The 17,275-nt window shown below is 37.5% G+C and overlaps 1 protein-coding gene across 1 annotated transcript in view; it reads left to right on the forward strand.

Annotated features, from left to right (window-relative positions):
* Positions 1-13,647: 13,647 nt before the first annotated feature.
* Positions 13,648-17,275, forward strand: part of gpr45 (G protein-coupled receptor 45) — a 90,518-nt gene continuing 86,890 nt past the window's right edge. The window contains exon 1 of the mRNA XM_043692765.1: positions 13,648-14,207. The gene's annotated coding sequence lies outside the window, so the exon portion shown is untranslated. The remainder of the gene's footprint in view (positions 14,208-17,275) is intronic.

Here is a 17,275-nt window from a genome sequence, read left to right on the forward strand (position 1 = left end):
AAACAACCTTGTTTGCTTTCAGACAGGACATTTCCATTATCAATGCACAATGGACAATATAATGGATCTGCTACAGCTTTAAATTATTTAGTTTTGTGAATTATTTGCTTGGGATATATTTGCATAATGAAGTAAATTGTACGAACTAAATTGTCCATCTCTCATAATCCTGATTGGTGATGATACGCCTTCTTTCTTCACTGCTGTTAGCATTGATTATACTTTAATAATATTAGTTAGGAGATTCCTCTGATTTCAATGGAGCAGTTATGAAAAAGTATTACTTACAATGGTAATATTTTTATGATGTTTCTTTTTTTTTAAATAGCATAGATTACAGAGTAATAAGGTGCTGTCAAAATAAGTTTGGTGTGCAGTAGAATTAATGCACGGTACTGCCATGGAGATCTAGTGGTGGAGGTGCTTACGTTTTGAGTGTGATCTCTAAACCCATGCAACTCTTCTTTCTGAGGTGAGAGTACTACTGCAGAGACAAGGCTAGCACTTAAAGGTTAGCACATCCTCGGGAGGATAAGCTCAGAATTTCTTTTATGCCATGATAATACCCAGCTCTATCTGCAATTTATTTCACTATCGAAATTCAAGATTTGAGAGTCAAAACTTACCCCCACTAACGTTTCAAAAAACAAATTGATCACCTTTAGCATTGGCCACAAGCAGCACCCCATTTCCACTGATTTGCTCCCTCTCCTTGGTCACATTCTTGGTTTGAACCATATTGTTTACAATTTTCATTTTCTGCTTGATCCGGAATTGCTATTGACATCACCAAAGCCAGTTGCTTTCATTGCAATATTAATTTCTTCTCCCTTTGAAACTGTCAAAACTGCTTTGTCTCCAGACTCAAGTTTGGTAATTCTCTCCTTGCTTTTTTTTTCTGGAAAAAACAGCTTATCTATAATCCTGCCAGTCTTGCAATAGAGTCATAGAGATGTACAGCAAATAAATCAGTGATTTTCACTGCCATCATTTAGGTTAACTGTCTTCTAGTTCTCCAACCCTTTAAAGTCACTTTTGAATGAATTCCTTCAGTGGCCTAATTCCCTACAGTCTGATTACGATGGTACTACTTCTCCGGACTTTGGCTCTGTCCCTCTGTCTATTCCACTTTGAATTTCCCCACAACATTGGTAACAAATTAATTATCCTTAACTCCTGCCACATTAGTGTAACTCATTGGAATTCTTTGTTAATAGACATTCCTGACATAAAATAAATCTTCAAGATGCATCTCTCAGCAAATTTTAGGTGTCTTTACTGTCCATCTTACTGTCATTCTTTGTATAATAGTCACCAGGATTGCAGGACAGTGCCAAATATAGAAATATCTGCCTTATGTTTATTATCCCTTGATGATCAAAGAGTACAAGTTCATATTTTAAAGGAACTCTTGAGTTTAGACTGTGTAAATGTGTAGCACTTAAAAGCTTCCCACTAGGTGTCAGTATATGCAACCAAATACCCTTTCACTAGAGTAAATAAATCATATGGCTTTCAGCAACAAAAATATTGCGTGTTTTTGGTTAACTGAATATGTTAAGTAGTGCAAATCAAGGAGAAGGAAAATAATCTGCCATTGAAGTTTATCTGCAGTAATAATATTATAATATAATCCAAACAATGATTTTTACCTATTTAAATAGACCATTTTTTCTCCAACCTGAATTACCTTAGAGTTTACTATATGTTTAATAATTTGTCTAACTTCTCTTGCTTGTATTCCAACAGTTTGTTTCCTTTTTAAATTGTTTCCTAGATTAATATTGAACTCTTATGTTGTTTTGCAAGATTGTTCATTTTTTATAATGAATAAGAAATGTTACACAACGGGACCTTTCTTTTTAAAAAAAATGCTTTGCAGTTATGAAAAGCCTGAAATAGCGGATGTCTTGAGAGACTTGGGGACTTATATAAATAACTTAAATGTCATGAAGACAGTAATCCAAAAGGCTAATGGAATGCTGATTTTTATAGTTAGAGGATCAAATACAAGTGGATAGACATGCTTCAGCAAAACAGAAGTCTGGTTTAACTTCTGGAGACATGCAAGTAATTTGGGCACTGCAGATTGGCCTGGGAGGGAGTGCAGAATAGATTCATCAGAATGATAACTCAATCCCAGGAGATCTTTGCTGTAAATTTGGAAGTTTATTGAATGGTTTCATCTAATTATTCAAGGTATTAAGGGGAACAGGTACAGTTTAATGGGGGAAAAATACTATATTTCTTAGTTGGACTATCTAGAACTAGGGGACTAGACTTAAAATTAAAACCAGACTTCCAGAAGTGAAATTAAGAAGCATGTTACACAAGGGAAGGTAGAGGTTTGGATCCCATCCCCAAATGATAGTTAATTTTAAAGATTAAACTGATTTTTTTTTTTATCCAGATATTTTGGGATGGGGGCAAAGGCAGAACAAAGTATCAGATCATCCATGACCTCAATGACAAAACAGGGACAGGCTGAATCGGTGAAACACCTTACTGGTCTTACATTTATATCTTATTCGCAAAATAATTCTCTTATGTAAGAAAATCCAATACCCAGAAAGAGAGCGAATATATTTGGTTAATACTCCGCAAGGTCACATATTATTTGTTACATTGCCAATTTTGTCAACAATTATCCTTTCTTCTTGTATATCTTAGGGTAGATAATTTTGAGGGTGCTAGACATTCCACAGTGCCTTATTTAAATGGCCATTAATCATTCGCCAGTTTTGCATGCTGATGCTGCTTAGTTGAATTCAGCATGCAGCATTTGATTGACCTGCTGTGCACAATGGGGATCAAAGGCAAACAAAGGATGGCTGGGATCATAACTGATTCTAAGATGATCTTGGTTGCCAGTAGCCAATCATTGTAGCTCTGGGTTATCACTACAGGAGTTTCTCAGGGATGTCCTCTTGGCCCATTTATCTTCAGCTGTTTCCTCAAACACCATTCCCTTCCCCTTTCAGAAGATGAAGACTATGATCAATTCCACAGTCCATTCATACCAACTCTGTTAAGAAGCTGCTCTACAAAAGGGACTTTGACACCATACAGCCTTGGAGTGAGGCCAAAATATTTTCTAAATTAGATGACACCTCTATTTGACTATTAAACCTAATGGCTCAAAGGAAGCTCATCATTCTTTTCCAAATCCAATAATTGTTACTTAAGCCATTTTCTTTGTGGAGATCTTGTCACACTCAATATAACCGAAGATGGTGTGTGGTGATAATGAGACCTTGATATGAAACCAAATTCCACGTCAGCACTTCCATAAGAAAATGTTTTTGGGAGCAACGTGCTGCACACTAATTATTTGTTAAATGCAATTTTGGAAAATTCATGTCCTTTGTTACTCCGTTTCTGTTAGTTGTTTCTTGTATCTGAGAGGATGGAAATGCCAATCTGCTAATTTTCTTTTGGAGGGGAACTGAAACCAGGTTTAAACAAGCTGATACAGATCAGTGGTCTATTGTGCCACCATCACTGATTTTACTCATTAACTGTTCTCTTTTTGTAAAATCATGCAAGAAAACCAGTCCAGACCCAATCTGGCAAATCACTGACATGGAAATGCATATTAAATTCTTTTAGGGTAGGATTCCACTTAGCAAAGTGAAAATTAAAAGCAGATTTTTTAAAAGTTGAATGCTAAATGACGATACTGTTGATAATATGTATAAAAATTTATGTTTAGTTTTGCAGTTGATGCGCTTTACAGCAATTGCCAGAAATTCTTTAGATATATTCTCAAAGTATAGGCGCTGCTTTGCCAGTGTCTGGCAGAAACCCAGTTTACACAGAGTTTTGCCTACACTTCCTCCTGAAGTAGTGCTAATGGATTGGAAGCTGTTCTGAGAAATTCTGTCCCATATTTGCATTAATATGGACCTAAATATTAGTTTATGATGTGATCTGTAGTCAAGAAGTATAGAGTGATGGACATTGTCACTTTTAGCATAAACAGTAAACTTTTTTATCTCTATATTCTACACCCATGCCAGATTCTTTTGTAATTGACTCTAATTTTTAAAAAACAAATTGTAAACTAATGATTGTCGTGTATGTATGGGGGAAAAAAATCTGCATGTGATGTGGATGTTTTTTTTTCCTCCTCCAAGGCCAATCAGTAGTGCTTTTCATTACTAACTTGGCTCAAATTGGGACATAGAATCTTGAATTAATAGAATGACTACAGTGCAAACAGAAGCCATTTAGCCTGTTGCACGAGCAGTTTGGCTGGTCCCATCCCTGGGTTCTCTGACTCTGTCTCTTTCTCCCTCCCCTCCTTACTTAATAGTCTAATTCCCTTTTAAAAGTCACAATTGAATCTCTGCAGAGCGTACCAGATTGGAGTCACACACTGCATATAAACTATGTTCCTTATACTGACATTGTTTCCGTTGGCAATCACTTTAAATCACTATCCCCAAGTTCCCAACCTTCCACTACTGGAAGCAGTTTTCTCTATCCAAGCTTTTTAAGGTTGTCATTATCACTGCACATCACCTTCAGTTCTATTAAGAGAAACCGCATGATCCAGAGGTTCAGATTACTGCTGTCAGGACAGGTGTTGTATTTCAGTGGCAGCTGGCAAAACTTAACTTTAATTAATTAATAAAATTGAAAGTAAATCCTCTACTTACTCTCCATTTGCATCTTGCCAAATGGGATAGTTGGCAAATAAATGTGCCAATTCAACTGGGCATTCATGAGATTTGGTGGAGGTCATTAAGTGCAACAGAATTTTACTCAAACCATCAGTAACCTGCAGTCTATGCTTAATGTTAAGCTAGAAATCAGTTTGATTCAGTGAAGGGTGCAAGTGATCTTGCCAGGAGCAGCACCAGGCATATCTGAAAGATGGTGTCAACAAGGTGAAGTTACAATACAGAAATACTTCCAGCCCATGCATTAGAATCAGCGTGCAATAGAGCTATGTGATCCCACAAATAATGGTTCAGATTAAAGTTCCACAGTTCTGCCACATCTCATCATAAATGGCTTCTTTATTCTTTTGTGGCATGTGTGTCACTAGCTAGGGTATCATTCATCGCTCACCTTAAAGGCCTTCTAAAAGGTACTAGTGAGCTATCTTCCTCAATCACTGCAACTCATGTAGTGTAGGTCCACGTATATACTGTAGAAAAGTAGGATGTTTTCATTGCGACTGTGAAGGACTAGCAATAGAGTTCAGGTCAGGGTGATGTGTGTCTTGGAGAACTTTCAGGTAATTCTGTTCTTTGTACTGTTGAAGGAGTCTTGGTGATTTGCTGTAGTTCATCTTTTACATGATTTATATAGCTGTCATTGTGTATGGATGATGGAGGGGCTGAATATTGAAGGTTTAGAATTGGTTCCAATTAAGTGGGGTGTTTTGGATGAGTCAAGCTTCTTTAGTGAGTTGAAGCTGCACCCCTCCAAGCTAACTAGTAGTATTATGTATTATCAGTTCAGTAATTAATGTTAGACTTAAGAATAGGAGAGATTCTTCACTGGCATTAAGAATGAATGATATTGTAAGGAAAAGAGAGTACAGGTGTATTCTTTATTATGATAAGATGCTAGTGAGCTGTCATATGAGAGAAGTATTGATTTTGTTTGGTAATAAACTTTGTTTTTATGTTAAACGCATTTTGGCAACCCCTTGTTCTGTGATTGACTACTAAGGTAATAAAATTGCAAAAATAAAACTTATGATTTATTGGGCCAGGCTTCATGTTCAGATCTGACAACATGAGCTAGAATCACATTTAATTGGAGGCTCTTAGTGGGATGGTATTTTGTTGAATTTAAGAAATATCTTTGATTTTTTTTTTCTTTTGAAGAGACGAGTAAGTGGAGGTATTAGGCATAATGTTGTGAGGTATGTCACATAGATTGGAATGTCAAAATGGTTTTATCTATGCTAAAAGGTTTCTAGAAATAGAAATGGAACAATGATTATTTGAAATCTTTGAGGCTACACTGAAAGAGTTAGCAGGTAAATTAAAGGTAGAAATAAAAAATAAGATCTCATAAGGAAAAAATGCATTTGGAGAACCTGAAACTGATATGTGACCACCAGAATTAGCTAAAATTTGACTAGAAATTAATAGAAACAATAAATGGAAGGACAAGAACAAAGGGTAAGGAGTGAAAAGTAAAGCAAGTGGAAATTGAAGCAAAAGAATAAAGAAAACAGAAACTTTGATTTGATACAGTAAGAAAAAGGATAAATAACAAAAGGGAAGTGCTATATTTAAATTAGCTCGAAATCTAAACACAGGATAATCAGGCAACATGGCTAGAGAAAACTTAGTGAAATAGAAGAAAGAAATGAAAGTAGATCAGAGGAAGGTCCTGATTCGGAAAATAGATTTGATTTAACTTTGTTTAGTGCGGTATGTTTACAGATGAAGCAGTTGAAAGGTATTTCGCCTCATTTGAAAAAATAGCTGTGAATGAAGTGGCCAAAGGATCTTTCGACGTTGTGTTGCATTATCCTGATTGTTACAGCAAACTGCATGCTATGAAACTGTCAAAGGCAATACTTAATGCTTATTATGATTTTTTTGGCTAAAGCTCATCAAAAGTTAGGAGTAAAGAAAATAAACCTATTCTGATGTTTGTAGAATTTTGCAAGAAAACAAAATATGCAGTAGAATCCGTAGTTTTAATTACTGAAGCTATAGAAATGTTTTGAGAATATGAGTGTAATCATGATGAAGGAAGAATTCCAAAATAGTATTCAATTTACTCTGAACTATTGCTTAGATAAACATAAAGTACGAACAATCTGTGAAGTGGGTGTTCTGATACATACCTATGATATCTTACACAAGCATTTACATAGTCACATAAGAGTCAACACAACTTGCAGGAATAGAAAATCTGGAAATGGAAATGGTATTAATTTTATGAGCAAATAGAAGGATGCCAAAGTAATAAAGGGGAAAGACTAAAACCTATAAATGAAGTAAAAACAAATAATAGACAAACAGCTTAAAGCTAATTGCGGATGATAAACGGGAAAGTTTAAAATAGAAACATAGGAAGTAGGAGCAACAGTAGGCCATTTAACCCATTGAGCCTGTACCGCTAAGCATGATTGTGGCTGATGTTCTATCTGAACACCAGACTCTTTCCTCCCCATTCCACTTGACAGTTTGAGTGTCCTAAATATATACAATAATTTGGTTTTCATATCTTATACAGTAGTGTTTGCCAATGACCAGCATCATATGTGACGACTTGGATACTGAAACAGTTCATGTTAAATTGCAGCAAAACCTGGAAATGGCTAGGCTTGGACTGCAATCTGGCAAGTAACATTTGTGCCACAGACGTGTCAGGCAATAGCTACATCAATAAGAGAATCTGACATCAACCCTTCACATTTAATGGTGCCACTTATAAATATCCTAGGCTTGCCATTGAGCAGAAACTGAACTAGACTCACCATATAAATACAATGGCTACAATAACAGGTCAGAGGCTCCTGACTCCCAAAAGCCTGTCACCATCTACAAGGCACAAATCAGTAATGGGAAGGAATAGTCCTCACATGCTTGGATGAGTGTAGCTCCAATAACACTTGAGAAATTTGACACCATCCAAATCAGCCAGTTAGATTGGCACCATGTCCACAAACAGTCACTCCTCCACCATCTCTCAGCAGGAGCAAGATGAACTATCAATAAGAAAGTTGCACCTTCGACACACACAATCACTACTACCTAAAAGGACATGGGCAGCAGATACATGAGAACAACACCACTTACAAGTTCCCCTCCAAGCCACTTATCCAATTTTGACTTGCAAATATCATTGGATCAAAATATTAGAATTACCTCTCTAAAGACATTATGGGTCTACCTATAGCACATGGAAAACAGCAGATCAAGAAGGCAGCTCACCTCCACTTCTTCAACGGGGACTAAGATTGGGCAATAAATGCTGGCCGAGCCACCAATATCTCTGTCTCATGCGTGATTTAAAAAATGAGAATTCCACAGGGACTCAATTTCTGAGAAAAGATATTTCCCTCATGTCAGTTCTAAATCATCTACTTTCTATTTTAGGTCCATGACCCTTAATTCTGCCAATGCTGTCCTTCCCCCACTGTGTCCTTTGTTCTGCTAACACTGGCCCCTCCTCCTCCTCCTCCACCACCCCAGACCAAGGTGAACATCATCTCTGTATCCTTTAGGAAAGGAAACTGTTCCTTATCTGATCTGGCCTACACGTGACTTCAGGCCACAGCAATGTGGTTGATCCTTAACTGTCCTTTGGATAATTAGGGTTGGGCAATAAATGCTGGCCCATATACATGAATGATTTTTTTAAAAATTCCAGTGCAACCAGCCTCTTATATTAAGAATTTATATATTTCAATAAGATCCCTTCTCATTCCTTGAAACTGTGAATTTAATCTAATACAAATCTCTCCTCGTGATCAAATGGTCTTCTCAGGAATCGGCTTGGTGAACCTTCAATGAACTGCTGGAATGGCAATTATGTTGATTCTTAGCTAAAGAGACTAAAATTGCATGTAATCCTCCAAGTGTTGTCTCACCAATACCCTGTACAGCTGCAGGAAGTGATCCTTGCTCCTATACTAAAAGCCCCTAACCAATGCCCTGGAAAAACAATGTATCAGGAAAGGAAGTGGGTAGTAAAACTGTAGCAGTGGTAAGGATGGAGCATGTTCCCTCAGAACCTACTAGAAAAGCGAGATGGCCAAAGAAAATTATTCTTCAAATATTGCTAAAAAGAATCAGAACACTGGAGATTCTGATTTTTTTTTTCAAAGGGAAAGGTACTTAGAGTCATAGAGATGTACAGCATGGAAACAGACCCTTCGGTCCAACCTGTCCATGCCGACCAGATATCCCAACCCAATCTAGTCCCACCTGCCAGCACCTGGCCCATATCCCTCCAAACCCTTCCTATTCATGTAGCCATCCAAATACCTTTTAAATGTTGTAATTGTGCCAGCCTCCACCACTTCCTCCGTCAGCTTATTCCAAACACGTACCACCCACTGCGTGAAAAAGATATAAAAGGGACCTGAGGAACAACTTTTTCACACAGATGTGCTGTGAGTATGGAATGAGTTATGAGAGGAAGTAGTGAGAGGTGGTACAATTACAATATTTAAAAAGGATCTGGATGGGTAAATGAATAGGAAAGGTTTAGAGGGATATGGGACTAGATTTGGATATCTGGTTGGCATGGGAAAGTTGGACTGAAGGGTTTGTTTCCATGCTATACATCTCTATGACTCTGACTCTAAATCAGAGTTAAAGTTTCAGGTTTAGTGACCCTTCCTTATTACTCAGAACTCCTAATGGAGTGTGCCAGTTTGTCACCTAAAACCAGGGATGGGAATTGATATGTTTTTAATAATTATGGATGTTCCTGCAAGATTTACTGAGGCAGTCCCTTTAGGAAAAAAAATGCAATAAAAATGGTAGTAGGAGAGTTCGTTTTTTAAAAAAAAAACATTATGGATTACCCAAAGATGTACAATCAGATCAAGGTTCACATTTTGTGTTAGAAATAATTCAAATAAATAATAAGCAATCTGGGAATAAGAAAAGCTTTCACCTTCACCTTACCATCCACAAGCCTGAACAGCATTGGCACAATGGCACTAAATTGTAAAAACCATGATTAGAGATTTTTTTAAAACATCAGATATGTCCTTGTGAGTGGGATAAAGAAATTAACTTGTTGCTATTTGCCAATCAGGATTCCATGATTTGGAATTGATATAGGGGCATGCGATGAAAAGACCCATTGAATGAATTCAAGAAAAAAATTATGAAGCAAAGTACAAGACTACACTTCTGAATATGAGTCAAGTTTCATAGAAAATCTAACTAACAAATGTAAAGACTGAAAAGCATTTGAAGGGTGCTCAACAAACAATTAAAATGCTTGGAATTTTGACATTGGAGACAAAATGTTAGTGCTGTTACCTATCTCTAAAGAACCGTGAAAATCAAGAATCACTGGACCTTATAAAGTCAAAATACTTAATAATGTTAGCTATACAGCGTGTGTACTCCAGACAGAAGAAAATATCAGCAATTGTGTCATGTTGATATGTTAAAGTAATACTGTGACAGGGAGAATTTCCAAACAGAAGCATATATACAATAGTGAAAGAGATAGTGAGTGGAATAAAAAATTCAGAACGTTTGAAAAATAATCTGAAATTGAACATTCCAAAATTGATCTCTGTTAATCAGAACCAATAATATGGAGGTGTTTGAAAAGTTAGATAGAATAATATGCTATCTCCCAGAAAACTATTGAAGTAACTTACAAACGGTATTTCAACCTCATAATTGAATGTATGTAAATAGTTCAAAAGAAATATCTTTGGCTATACATCACGTTAATGTAGTCAGAAGTCATACAACACCAGCTTTTAATCCAACAGGTTTATTTCACCTGACAAAGGGGGCTACACTCTGAAAGCTTGTGATTTCAAATATGACTATGATCTGGCATCATGTGACTTCTGACTTTGTCCTCCCAAGTTGAACATGCCACCTCGATCATTTTAATGTAGGGAATACATTACCCATAAAACAACACACATATAGACTCAACCCAGTGAAGTTAGCCAAAGTGACATACAGATCAAATTTATCATGAACAGTTACATTATTCAACTGAGTCACAATGCCATCTCACCTATTGCAATGGAGTCAAAGTCAGATGGATCATCATGATTGTGTATCAATTATCGAAATGTCAAGGCTGTACCAAAGTTGGAATCATATTTAATTCATAATTAAATGTTTGTAATGTAACAATTACACAAGCACAGTTAATGATTTTTAAAAAAAACATGTGTTAAAAGGGCATTAGTGCATGCTATTGATTGATACAGACAAACAAAAATATCATAAAAGCTCAAATAGACTTGATCAATGTTATGCGCTTCAGAATGAAAAATGCATAAACCTTTTCTACAAATAACCAACAAGATCATTGAAGGATTATGCTATGTATTGTAGATGACTTGATTATAAACAGCCAAAAATGAAAGGGCAACATTTATAAGATTTGAATAAATTATGTAATCAATTTTAAAAAAAAATTTGGTTATACATTTGGCTAAGTGAATTTGCCAAGACAAAATGACTTATCTGGCCTGCTCTGTGGGTCAGTACCAAAAAGCACCAAGCAAATCAAAAATAAGTGCTACCTAGGATGTTGCTGTGCCTGAAAGAACAAGTTATTGGCACCTCAACAACTGTTGCTTTTATCCAAAAGTTTTTCCAAATTTCAGCACTGTGGCATGATACTTGAATGGACAAAAGAATGTCAACAATATTTTGACAACTTGACTACCATATCAGTTTTAGCAGCATCAAATTATGTTAAGCTGTTTAAACTGACTAATGTAATTTACTTTGGTTTTGATGAAATGCTGTTAAAGGAGAACAAGATGGGGATCGAACAACCGGCAATTATTTTCCCATAAAATTGAACTTGTACCAAAAGAAATACTGACCCAATATTGGCTGTATAACATTTTGGCGTGTACATATTCAACAACTCTACTGAGATCATAATCTTTTAACCTTCCTTGAATGATCTAAGGCTGTTTTATTACGGTTTAATACTACAATCATATAATTTGAAACATTCATGTGTGAAGAGTCAATATAATAATGGACGTTTGGTCAAGCACAAAAATGGATGAAACAAAGATCATATTGAAGATGAAATTGTGTAGAAATGCTTATTATGACAATCTACATTTAATGCAGGTATTATTACAGCAAAAGTTAAAATATAAGTAGTGATAAGAGGAAACTTTAATAGAACTGAAAAGATATCTCTTAAATGTGCCTTTTTTTCTGGGGGAGTTGTGAAAAAGATTTATGTTATTATTTGGAAATTTATGTTCTAAGTACAGAAAGATGGGTTTTTGATTCTATGGAGCTGACTTTTTTTCTTAAATGGTCAGAAATATTTTCATTAGTATTGGCCCAAATCAGTATGTCCAAGAAATCATGTGACTTTAATTAAATAAGTATCCAAGTAACTTGTGAAGTGATGGCTGAGGTGTTTATGAAGTTAAGGTTCATGATTCAGATAGGCCAAAGGCCAGCAGCAAGTTTGGTTCAGAAAAAATGATCCAAACCAGCACATGTACTATTTAGCAGTCTAAGTTGCTGGTAAAAGCAGCGAACCTTTCTTAAAATTTAATGAGGAAAAATCAGTTTGTTAGTCTATTACAGAGGGTAATTATGACAATCACATCTCATCAATATTCAGCACCACTGTGTTATTGACAGTTGTGTAAGGAATTTTAGAGTAAAGAATGGGAATCATATTTCACTGGGATTGAGTGTCTGTAAGGGAGATTACCAGCAGAGAAAAATGAGGGTTTTTTTTGTTTTTGCTGTTTATGGCCTTTCCAAGTTGTCATATATATAGTTTTGGGTGCTTTCCCCCCTTTTACACATAATCTATTTTGATGTTCTTTTGTTAAAAATACATTGACAAATCACATAAATTAACTAATTTCAACTCAAAACTGGTTTTTGCAAAATAAATCCCAAAGTTTTTCACCATTAACTCTGTTTCTTCATCCACTGAATCTGCCTGAACTGCTGTTATTGCTGACATTTTGTTTAACTTCTAATTACCAGTTTGTAAGTTTTAAGCTGGAGTTCACATAATTTATAATGTAGTTACATCAAGTTGATTGTGTAGGCCAAATTTGAAAGGTTCAAATTTACCTCTTCAATTCATTCAGCTTAGACGTTCCAGATTCAGTAGAGATCTACAATCACATAAAGCTGGAATAGTGAGTTGATGAATGATATCAACCTTTAATGAATATAAGCAAACAATATAATACATTAATCTAACCAACAACATTGTGTAAATACAAAAGCTACAAATGTGTGCTTTCCAGATATTCATGACAGACTCCAGATAAAAGAATACATTAAATGGCTCCTTTCAGGGAGAATGTTTTAGTCCAGAAAATAATGGTTCTTCACCTTCAATGGACTAGAAAAATACACCTGTCTGTAAAAAAACCTCTAAAAATACCCAGATTAAGGGAGCGATTCTTATGTTTAAAGTCTATGAACCCGAGTTCAGTTACACCTTTGTGCAATATTTCGTTTTGGTGTAGTGTGTGTCAATGTCTACAATATCAAATGACAACATTCTTGAATTATCTGTATTTCAGGACTTTCTTGCGGTTGCTTCTCAGTTTCTTGATCCCACATAAATAAATGGGGAATAAAAATTAAAAGAATCTGGGAAAACTCAACAGGTCAGGCAGCCTCTGGGACAGGAACAATGTATCCGGTAAACAATCTTCCATCAGAACTGGGGTGATACCAGAATTTAATGGGTATACTAATCAGGAAAGGCTGAATAGGCTGAGACTCTTTTCTCTGGAAATGGGAAAACTGATGAGTAATGAAACCACCAATATATCCAATAAGGAATCCAGGAGAAATTTGTTCACCTACTGAGTCCTGAAACGATGAAGGCAACACACAGATGGACCTGAAACATTTAACTGTTTCTCTGCAGAGATGCTTCCTGACCTGTTGAGCTTTTCCAGCTTTATTATTTTGTTATTATTTTAAATTTCCCGAGTACCCGCAGTATTTTGCTTTCCATGTTTAGGTGGGGGTGGGCGTGATAGAAGTATTTTTTTTAATCTTCCTCATAAGCCGTGACTGTTGAAGCTGTGTTTCCGTTGAGCATGTCGGAAGTTTCGAGAGGCAGAAAATGACCATCAAACCCCGCAGTGCATTTCTTCCCGAGAATACGCTTTCCCCCGCCCAGCCTGAAACCTCGCCGTCCGCTGAAAGTATACAGCTCCTCCCGCATGACTGGCTCTTGCACAGCAGACTTTCCACTGCATCCAGCCTTCTTTCTCCCACAGACGCTCCATGACTTGAGTAAAGTGATTTTTTCCCTCGTTTCTCTGACAACCACAGCGGAGCCATTGGTGCTAACAATCAGCAAACTAGCTCTTTATCCTGGATGGCTGCGGTAACTCTTGTTTTCATTTAGATTAGTGGCATTGATACTCATTCTTTGTGTATCATTGTACATTCCCCTACTCCCCTGGTTTTCATACGGTTATTTGCGGAGCCGCTGTGATCCTATTTTGTCATTTATGTGGTCGTGACCGAGAAGACAAATCGAAGGTAATTCCGTTTCCATCTGTGTATGTGTGTGACTGAAAACCGAAAGAACTGCGGATGCTGTAAATCAGAAACAGAAACAAAAGTTGCAAGTCTTTTGATTTCTCTTTGCAGGTGCTGCCAAACCTGCTGAGCTTTTCCAGTAACTACTTCTGTGTTTGTCTCTGTGTGTGCCACTGTTGTGCATTCTCAACGTAAACCTCTCCGCTTTCCTAAGTTGCTGCATGACCGGTGAAGGAGAAAAAAGAGCTTTTTACTCTCTGCAAAGGTGGCAGACGAGAGAGATGTGAGGCAATGTAAACTGGTGTGCAGCTGGGGCCTGGTCTGCTAACCTTAGCACTGAACTGATTTCATGTAGAATTGGAACAACTGCCCACACCAGTTCTGATCAAAGTATTGCATCATGCCAAAACGCTCTTACGTTTCATAAATCAAAAATTGCTGGAACTGCTCAACGAGTCAGACAGTGTCTATGCAAAGAAAACAGAGTGAATGGCACAGTTCATGTTCACACCTGCTGAACAATTAGAGCATTTTCTGTTTTTATTTCAGATTTTTAGGATCCTCGGTGCTTTATTTTTGCCTCATGATAGAAGTGTAAAGTACAGCCATCATTAATTAAACGTGTATTGTCATTATTGAGCAATATTTACAAATCAGTGGTTTACGTATAAATATAATCCTGTGGTAAAGTTTGCATTACTAATAATCTGCATAAGTGGTTGGTGTATAGAATGAGTTGCCAGAGGAACTGGTGGAGGTTAGTACGATTGCAACATTTAAAAGGCATCTGGATGGGTATATGAATAGGAAGGGTTTGAGGGATATGAGCCGGGTGCTGGCAGGTGGGACTGCATTGGGTTAGGATATCTGGTTGGCATGGACGAGTTGGACCAAAGGGTCTCTTTCCATGCTGTATGTCTCTATGACTCTACTTAATGTAACCTACAGATAACAGATATTTCTAAACTGAACTCATTTAGTTAAATATAACACAAATTAACTTGGCATTGGAGGTGGTGTGTTGCGGCTCCAGTGCCTTGGAACTAGTGGACATCTGTGTAATGTGAGTTGATATGGTTTTAACATAACACACATTGAAAATTTTTATTGTAGAAATTCTTCTGTATGAAATATTTCATCCAACTGGTCCAACCGATAGCTCAGTTTTAATAATTAGTTACCTCAGATTATTCTAGAACTAAATTTGTCTGCAAGCAAACCAGTGAAGGTAATTTTTATTTTTTTACGTGGTTTGTAACATGATGGATGCAAGATGCTAAACATCAGAACCTCTCTTAAAGAAATAAAATTGTATCAAATACACCTAATTGAATTAGGATGGAAGCTGCAAAGCAGGACGAACAGAGTAGTGTTCTCTAGTTTACTACCGGTGCCACGTGATAGCAAGGCGAGGAAGAGGGAGTGGGCGCAGCTTAACACGTGGCTGCGCAGCTGGTGTAGGAGGGAGGGCTTCAGATATGTAGATAATTGGGATGCCTTCTGGAGAAGGTGGGACCTGTACAAGAAGGACAGATTGCACCTGAACTGGAAGGGGACCAATGTCCTGGGTGGAAGGTTTGCTCGAGTAGTTCGAGAGGGTTTAAACTAGTATGGCAGGGGGGTGGGAACCTGAGCTGTATACCGGAGGTGAAAGTTGATGCAGATGGGGCAATAGCAAGAGGTAGCGCAGCCAGTGGGAAAGAATTTCCTGGGAAGGGACCAAGGGATCAGTTAAAGTGTGTTTGCTTTAACGCAAGGAGTATCAGGAATAAAAGTGACGAACTTAGAGGCATGGATCAGTACCTGGTGCTATGATGTTGTGGCCATAACAGAGACATGGGTTTCTCAGGGGCAGGAATGGTTGCTGGATGTTCCAGGGTTTAGAGCATTTAAAAAGAATAGGGAGGGGGGAAAAAGAGGAGGGGGTGTAGCACTACTAATCAGAGAGAGTATTACAGCTACAGAAGCTTCCATTGTCGAGGAAGATCTGCTTACCGAGTCAGTATGGGTGGAAATTAGGAATAGCAAGGGAGGAGTCACCTCAGTGGGGTTTACTACAGGCCCCCCCAATAGCAGCAGGGAGATGGAAGAAAACATAGATTGGCAGATTTTGGAAAAGTGTGGACGTAGTAGGGTTGTTGTAATGGGTGACTTTAACTTTCCCAATATTGATTGGAACCTCCTTCGAGCAGAAGATTTGAATGGAGCTGTTTTTGTAAGGTGTGTTCAGGAGGGTTTCCTAACTCAGTACGTTGACAGACCGACAAGGGCAGAGGCCATTCTAGACTTGGTGCTCGGAAACGAGCCGGGGCAGGTATCAGATCTTGTGGTGGGAGAGCATTTTGGTGATAGTTACCACAACTGCCTCATATTCTACATAGCTATGGAGAAGGAGAGGATTAGGCAAAATGGGAGGATATTTAATTGGGGAAGAGGAAATTATGATGCGATTAGACATGAGTTAGGAAGCATGGATTGGGAGCAATTGTTCCATGGTAAAGGCACTATAGACATGTGGAGACTGTTTAAGGAACAGTTGTTGCGAGTGATGAATGAATATGTCCCTTTGAGACAGGCAAGAAGTGGTAAGATAAAGGAACCTTGGATGACGAGAGCAGTGAAGCTTCTCATCAAAAGGAAGAAGGTAGCTTACATAAGGTGGAGGAAGCTAGGGTCAAGCTCAGCTCTACAGGATTACAGGCAGGCGAGGAAGGAGCTCAAATATGGTCTGAGGAGAGCCAGGACGGAGCACGAGAAAGGCTTGGCAGAATGGATTAGGGAGAACACAAAGGCATTTTACACTTATGTGAGGAATAAGAGAATGGTCAAATAAAGAGTAGGGCCGATCAGGGATAGCATAGGGAATTTGTGTGTGGAGTCTGAGGAGGTAGGGGAAGCCCTAAATGAGTTTTTTGCTTCTGTCTTTACGAAAGAAACAAACTTTGTAGTGAATGAAACCTTTGAAGAGCAGGTGTGAATGCTGGAATGGATACAGATAGAGGAAGCTGATGTGCTGAAAATTTTGTCAAACATTAAGATTGACAAGTCACCAGGCCCAGACCAGATTT

The sequence above is a fragment of the Chiloscyllium plagiosum genome, chromosome 6 (genome assembly GCF_004010195.1).
Source record: "Chiloscyllium plagiosum isolate BGI_BamShark_2017 chromosome 6, ASM401019v2, whole genome shotgun sequence".
Taxonomy (NCBI): domain Eukaryota; kingdom Metazoa; phylum Chordata; class Chondrichthyes; order Orectolobiformes; family Hemiscylliidae; genus Chiloscyllium; species Chiloscyllium plagiosum.